Genomic DNA, 8339 nt, shown 5'->3' on the forward strand with positions numbered 1-8339 from the left:
CAGTTGTCAGTACTACGTGAGCCACTCTGGGATCCCCAATTTGAACATTATTAAGATGTAGAACTTATGGTCAAGGTACTTAGAATTACTTGACAATATAAAGTAAAAGCAACCATCATTGCCATTAATGTATTATGATGTGTGATGTCTGAAGTTGATCTTTTCTATGCACTGGGAATATGTCTCAAAGTATATTTTCACATTCATGCAATATGAACATACAAGTTTAGAGTATCTAATTTTCAGAAATACGTTCTCAATTCCTTATAAATTTCAAACCTAGAACTTGGAATACCAAATTCTATAATTTATTTTTGAAACTGAACTGGCTTCCACATGATAACAATGTCAGAGAAAGGTTAGCATAATTAATTAGGCCATATGCTACCATATCACTCAAGCTCTATGTCCACCGTGTTGAAGTATAAGCACTGTGTCATAATGTGATATAAAGATGTCCACTGCAAGACACTTGAAAGGCTTAGTGCAGACTGATTTACATCTTCACTGGGGTTAGGTCAAGTTCTTTCCCGCTCACGTGGTAGGTAGACAGATGTTTCACTTGCCTGGATAACTGCACAGCAATACAAATTTTCTAGTGAATAATATGGCATGAGGTCTGCTTTTTACATTGTCCTGCTCCGAATTGTACAGTAACATTCCTGTGGAAGTTTGACCTTGTTTGTGCTCAGGGCTGTGTTGAGAGCAGTTCAGAAAGGGGGCAACTACTATTAAAAGGAAATAGATGCTTAATCTTCCTTTTGTATGCCAAGATGTAGGTCTAAAGTAAGTAACATAATCAAATTCATATTACAAGCAGTAAAAGCACAAAAATGTCATATGTAATTACGTACAGTTTGATCTAACACATGATTCCTATTCAATTCATAATTCATATATATGAAGAAAACATCTATTAATTCCATTCCAATTTAATTCTGAGTCCTTAATCAATACTATCAAATAAATAAAAGAAATCTGTATGACCAGTGTTCTTAGCAGATAACCAGACATGTTTTTTTCTCTTTCTCTGCCCGCCTTACCTTGTCCTTCTCTATGATTTCCATTTGAAATAGTAATGTATTTTTAACTTTTGTCTTTTTTTCTGTGGTCAGTGTTTTTTCACCTCTTCTGTTTTGTAATCCTGGTTTGTTTTTGTCTATCTATAACTTAAATAAAACTACATTGCAAGTTATTACTAGTCTCTATCAAACAAATTGAATACATTATGCTAAAGGATGAAATGGTAATTTCAAACATTTTCTTGCAATACCAGTGTGTCTAAAATATTAAAGTAAGCAGGTTTGGTGCATTCGTTTTTAACATCCTGTGGGAGGGTAGTGGGTGGAGCTTTTGGGAAGGACCAGAAATGACAGCACACAGGAGCCGGAAATGGAGATTAGTCCTTAGAGCCCTGTACCATCAATGGTATCAGGGCAGGGTTTTATTTTACAAAAACAATAAAAATAGAACAGTCCGGTATTGCAAAAAATAAACAAGAAAACCACCTGGAATACCAGCAATGGTAAACTCAGGTTTGAAATAAAAAGAGTAAACAAAAATGTCACGGTTACAAAATAACAACAAAGGAAGCACTGGGTTTCGTTGTGGTACTGCGGTGGGTTTCCTCTTACCGCTTCTTAGCTCCCTTTCACAGATTAATGGCCAGTCCTCGGTTCCTCACTCCAGTAATCCAACAGTGTCCAAGATTTTCAAGCTTCTGTGAATAACAGCAGTGAATGAAAGCAACAAAGCAAGCACAGCATGTGTTTTCAGTTCAGCCCAGACAGCGCGAATGGCAAAACCATACTGCTTAAATACTGCCAAGTCCCACCCCTGCAATCAGCACGCTGCCCCACGTCAGCCAATCAACGAGAACAGCACAGCTGATTGCAATGATGGGACCCGACGGCCGCATGGTTCTACCTTGAGCCAAGATGGCTGCCTGACCCGGAACTTCCTGCATGGTCAGAGTTCAGCCTCCTGATCCAATCACGGTCAACCCTACACAGCGCTGCCGGTGGTCGGGAGGGCAAATTACGACAGGGACTCCTTCCAGTCCTGTCACACATCCCAATAAATTATTTGGTGTAAACAACAACAAACAAAACCGCTAGTTTAGTGCTTTGTTTTGTAGGATACATTTTGTAATTACAATAGGGAACTCAAGGGTGTAGGTGGCTTTGTATATTGTCCCTGAGTGGTTGAAGGACACAACACACCTGTTATGTTATGTCCTAATACAGCACCACCTGGAGTTGAGCCTTATTGCTGGTCTTTTAAGGTAAATTTCACATACCATACATAATTAAAAAATAAGTTTTCCAACTCTAAACGTAAGCAACCTTGTCATTTTTTATTTTTTTTAAATAGTAGTACTAATGTCACCATTTATGGGACTAAAATTCATTTAGACTATTTCCTATGCATAAGCACATCTGTTTCACACATACATATACACTTTAAGGTCCCTCAAGGTATAGTTAAATTAAAAACAGGACAGGTTTATAAAAGTAAAATCCACCAATAATCTGAAGTTGACATGACCCTAAGCCTAGCTAAACCTAAGGGAAACTTGCTAACAATACTATTGAACTACATGTGGTTTAGTTTTCCAGCAGAGGCTGCAGCCCCTACTGCATCATTAACACTTACATAACTTTGGTATCTTTAATCTCATTGTTGTCTGGTGCTTTATTAGCTTCCTAGCGTTAAAAAGTGATCCAGGCCTTAAGTGCAAATCCAGCCTCCAAACCTTGGAATTATATATGCCCCTAAATACTGCTGATCAATGGTCTTGTCTTTTGAAAATAAAACCCTTCTGAACCTTGAAAGCCTTTCAGTGCTCACTATGTCTAAGTGCCACTAGGGGAAATGGGCAGGGAAAAAAAAAAAACATCTTCCCTTAGCACTTGCATTAGAGGTCTTAAAGCTGCTTCCAACACAATCAATTTAATTGGTACTAGCTCTGGTGACAAATTATGCTAGTTCACACTTGAGTGTAGCAGAGACTTATGGTGCTGGTTAGAAAGTTGCAACTCTTGGCCATAAGGAGGGTGATGGTATTGGAAAAAAAAAGAGTACATTAAATGTATCACTGTTAGAGCAGTGCAAAGTTTAATTCTTACTAAAAGCATTAAACGATTAACCCATGCAGCCTAACCTTTCTGAAATCTTTCAGTTGTAAGGAAACACATGGCGCCAGATGACCACAAAAATACTCTGCTTGAGAGAGACACAAAATATTATTAAGAAAAACGATGTGGTTGCCACTGTATTATGTGTGCAATGGGGTTTAAACTCAACAAATGAAAGTCTTAAAGTAAGAAACAAAATGTGAATATTTTGCTATTTGTTTTGACATGCTCCACCCCTCACACAGACACGCTTTGTTATGTATTATTTTAGGCTCAGCATAATCCCAATATAATGTATATATAAATAAATAAATAACGTAGCTAACCAGTGTTCATTTATTTCAACAGACATGTGGCCACAACTTGAAGGCTGAGGGAATATGCAGAGGTCAAACACTGTTCACATCAGTGGATGGCAGTAGCCTGGTGCGCATCTTGGACTTTGTACAGTGGTAAAGGTCTGGGTCTTTTATAGCATTAAAATGTGGGATTCAAGGATACCACAATAAAACCTATACATGTGAACCTATAAAATATATTGGGCTAGATTTTCAAAGCTTTTGATTTGAGATTCTCAGTAGCAGAAAGGAAGACATCCTTTGACTATATAACTGTTGGCAAAAATGAATGTCATATGTTAATAAGCAAATTATTAAAACTTAAATTAAAAAAAAAAAAAAAAAGCTCCTATTAAAATAAAATGTGACCATTTTATCTAAAGTGAAACCAGTGCTAACCATTCTTGAAGATTATTATCATCAGTACAAAGGAATAAGGAGTAACCATTTATTGCAATGCAATCAATCTTGGCCTTGTAGGCTCAAGAGACCACATCAAAACCAGAGTCTCTTTATCTTCCTGTGGGGTATCTATTCATTTAGTCATATAGTGGTAAAGATAAAAAGGCACCACTCAAACCAGGTGGACAATGCCTATATCTGTGAGCAACAATTTGACATACACTTTCTATACAAGTCTTATTTTCTACTCCCCATAATGGATACACTACTTTTACACTGTACCCTTCAACTGAATTCTGCAGGCAGTTTAGATGTAAATGCTATACTTTTGGTGAATCTTGATGATTGACTAGGCAATAGCATGTGGGCTTTGTTTGCTTTGTCATTGTCCTTGTCATCACCCGTTAACCCCCATTTCTCATTTTACTGCGTTTGAGAAATTGTGTTAATGTGCTTCTTTAGCTGTGTAATGTTTGTGTTTTCAATATAACGCTTTTCAGCATTTCTGTTTTATCTCACTGAGGGACAAATTATCCGGTCTGACCATATTCTGGATGACCTTAGTCAGAATGGATATTTTTCCCCCAAATCTACAAATTAACCAGTAAAATGCAATTTCCTAATACAACATTGCTATGTTGTATAGTTACCACACTGTTTCTTGTGTGTGGCCTGTTTACCCAGTGAAAGGATCAATCTTAGTTTGTCAATATGTTGTGGCTATCTTTCAATATCCATAGCATATTGTAATAATAATAGGAATGTACTGTATATTATTTATATTGCTGATTTAAGGCATATGCCACAAGCTTTGGTACTCATTATCAAGGCGACTAAGCAACAAATAGCACTATACTGTGACCAAAAAGGTCAAAAATGTAAGTGGAAATTTGGATATATGCCTAAAATGAAATGCCTAGGCGCCACTGACCACTGAATAATTGTTTTCTGTTAAAAAAAAAAAAAAAAAAAAAAAAAAAAATAGTCAATTTATGACGGGAAGCCGGACCTGTAATATTAGCCATAACTAGTTTTGTTTTCCTTGCAAGGACAATGCACTTAGAAGACTAATACAGCTTCAGAAGTCCTACTCAACATAAAGACAAAAAATAAATGCATGCTTTCTTCAAACTGTTATTTGTAGTTTGAAGAATAAACTTTAAAGAACTAGGAAAATACCCTAAACACTAATTTAAATGAAGTGCAACAACAACACAAAGTTACGGAGCTGAAACTGCCTAAGCAGTATTTTATTAAATTATAAAACAAAAGATTTACACAAAACACACAAAATTGGTAGCATTCGCAGAGCTGGTGGGAGCGCTACTTCTCTGTCATGCTCTGTAGCTGACAGCTTCCTTTTCTGGCCAAACACTTTTCAGCAGTGCAATAGTAATAATAATAATAAATAATAATAATAATAATAATAATAATAATAATAATACGGACGGATGGCTTTGTCCACCCATATACAAAGACATTACACATAAATAATAATATCATACAAATACAAATGAAATACATACATAAATAACTAAATAGACACAAGGGGAGGGTTCCCCGTTACAGCCACCTACTAACAGTTATCGTAGAGCACTGGATTACTACATTCAGCTAATACCATTGGAATAAGGTTCAAAATTAGGTGAAAATAATCTCTTCCATGTAGTGTCTGTAAAACATATGAATAATGATTTACCAAGTGTAGGGTATTGTTTTTCCTTGTTGTAGCACACTCTATGTCAGTTTAATAAGAGGATTCTCAGCACTGTCATTTTTGTTTTGTTATCTTTTCTAGCTACCGCACAGAATCTACAGCATGTTCAGGCAATGCTAATGACTTAACATTCAGACTTTTTTATGAAGTAAATCTGGGCTGATTTAAGTGATAGACTAAAGGAATTAAAGCCTGGCATGTCTGCAATAAAAGAACCATGCAACCCACTTTTTTCTTTTAGGGAAACATGGAACTATGAGAAGATGATGTAACTTCATCAATGAAGAACACGTTCTCCTTCAAAAGGCTGTAGTACTACTAAGAGCTGTGAAAGGATATTGACACAGATGCAGGTAAACCAAACTACACAAGAAGTTAATAAATAGATGGTTGAGTGTCAGCAGTTATAGCCAAAGGGCAAGGTGGACCTTGTGAATATATTCTTCCTATAAACAAAACAGCATGTTTTGTATAATATATACCTTTGCCAAACGTCTAAAATGGCTGGTGGCGTTTTTGGTTTGCTGAAAGTCTGAACCATGCTTGTTGATTCCTGCAGACTTGCCCCACTGATATCAAATTAACACCTCAGGTCATCTCAAATCTGCTAGCTAACATTTTCCTATTTGAATGCTTTTCTGTGGTTATAAAGACAGGTGGAGGGAAACAAATTACAGTGTAAAAATTATGTCATGTAAAAAGAAAAAAATAAAGTAACAACAGCAATTTTAGCCTTCAATTTCACATGCATTTCCACATGAAAGTGCTTTATAAAAGAAACACCTAACTAAAAAAAAAAAAAAAAAAAAAAACTATTCACTACACTAAAAATATAACAAACACGTGTTACAAACAAAATGTCCTTCAGTGTTTTGTCACTAATATAGGCAGGAATGGAGTTTCACTGTCTGCAAAGCTGAAAGCCTTCTTACAGTACATTGACTGTGACACTTTTTCCTTGATAGAAAGAAAGCCATGGTCAGGGAAGACAACTGATGAAGAAGCTATGCAAGGGGGTGATCAGCTCACTTATGTTTGCAGGGCCAGGGCATGTACACCTTTATAACTGAGGCGCAAGATCTTGAAATCAATCCAAAGAATACCGAGCAGCTAATGCAAGGATCCAAAGATACGTGTGATTGGTTCATTTTTCCAAACCCTGGTCAAAAGTCTGCTGGAGCCAGCATTTAGTGCATTCTATAGTCATGTCCTTTACTCAGACACCCGCTAGAAGGGCTTTGTAGTAATCGATCCTAGGCAACACAAGTGCATGAAGCAGAGTGTTAGCATCTCGAATAGAGAGAGACAGGGTTTTAATTTTGACTTTTGTTAAAACCTCACTTATATCGGTTATATCGGACAACATAAGTGTAATATAGCCACCCTATATATATATATATATATATATATATATATATATATATATATATATATATATATATATTTCCTCAACCTGTTTTCTTTAACCCATTAATAAGAACCGCTGAACAGGAAGCAGTGTTATGCAAGTGAATTGAATCACATGGCATGCCACACGGTTGTGTAGGAACAATTCAATAATTGATAATTTAGAGTTTATCTGGGTTGATTAGTTATTTTATTAATAATATTTAATTGACGCATTACAAAGATCGAGGATTTACTATGAACACACATACACACTCTAGACACAAGAAATGTTTAATCAGAAGTAGTACTTTATTAAGTACACAAGCATTAAACAGAAATCAGAAAAGTCAGAAAGTAAATCTCTTCGTCTCTGAGCACGAAACACAAGTCAAAAGCTTTCACTTCATTCAGGTGGCTAGCAGGGCAATTGAAATATGACACACACAAAGTAGCAACTTCCTCAGCCCAAGCAAGCTGTGACGTAGCTAGTAACTTTCTCACACACACACACATACACCTATACACACACAGCCTAAACTGAAATGATGAATATATCACATTAAACTTATTAACAGTACCTAGATTAAGGATATAGTAAGTTTACTTTTAAAGAAATTCTCCATACAACAGTATGAGGTAGATTACTTATAGTTACCTCATCAAATTTCACTAAAAGTTATTTCACACGCAGAGTGTGCAAACTAAATAATTAACAGTTCAATTCTGTGTGAATGTGTTACAATTAATTAATTTAATTTCATGAAAGGAAAATGCAACTGGAATTATACTCAGCAGTTACTTGAAGCTTAGATTTTTGTTCTGCTGGTTTGGAAACTTAATCTGTTGTAGTGCCAAGTGCAAAAGGCTCTCCTCGTAGCAACAAAGTCTTCAATCCCACATTGGATCAAACTCGGCAATGAAGTTTTCAATTCTCGATAGAATCAACAAACAGCTGCAAAAAGGTATAGGATCCACAACAGCGCCCGTCCGCTCTGTCCTTTTTGCTGAATCTTTTAGCTATGCGGGTAGCAGGGCACAGTTTCTCTTGGTTTTAGGTGTACAGCGGACGCAGACTGGTTTGTCTGATAGTAGTCTCTGTATGTTTTACGCCAGTCCTCCGCCGGGCCTCAGTCTCGTTGCTTGTGGTAGTGACTTGCTTGCAGCTTGCTTCCTCTTCTTGGGTCCATTTTTAGGCAGAGTCCCGGAGTTGCAGGTTTGTTTAGCAGAGTGACAGCACCTTGGTTAGCATTCAATGTGGAATGCCAATTTTTTAGTTTTGCTTGGATATTTATAGTCTTTTCACTCTGCTTTCATGAGAGCATTTGTGTTTATCTTGCATCTTTAAACTCCCAGTGC

The 8339-nt window shown here is 36.5% G+C and overlaps 1 long non-coding RNA gene across 1 annotated transcript; it reads left to right on the plus strand.

Moving 5' to 3' along the window:
• The first annotated feature begins 3500 nt into the window (after positions 1-3500).
• On the plus strand, positions 3501-6566 carry LOC121315314. Its single transcript, XR_005950239.1, has 2 exons — positions 3501-3595; positions 5836-6566. It is a non-coding gene; the product is annotated as an uncharacterized LOC121315314 (long non-coding RNA).
• Positions 6567-8339: the final 1773 nt, after the last annotated feature.

The sequence above is a fragment of the Polyodon spathula genome, chromosome 5 (genome assembly GCF_017654505.1).
Source record: "Polyodon spathula isolate WHYD16114869_AA chromosome 5, ASM1765450v1, whole genome shotgun sequence".
NCBI classification, from domain to species: domain Eukaryota; kingdom Metazoa; phylum Chordata; class Actinopteri; order Acipenseriformes; family Polyodontidae; genus Polyodon; species Polyodon spathula.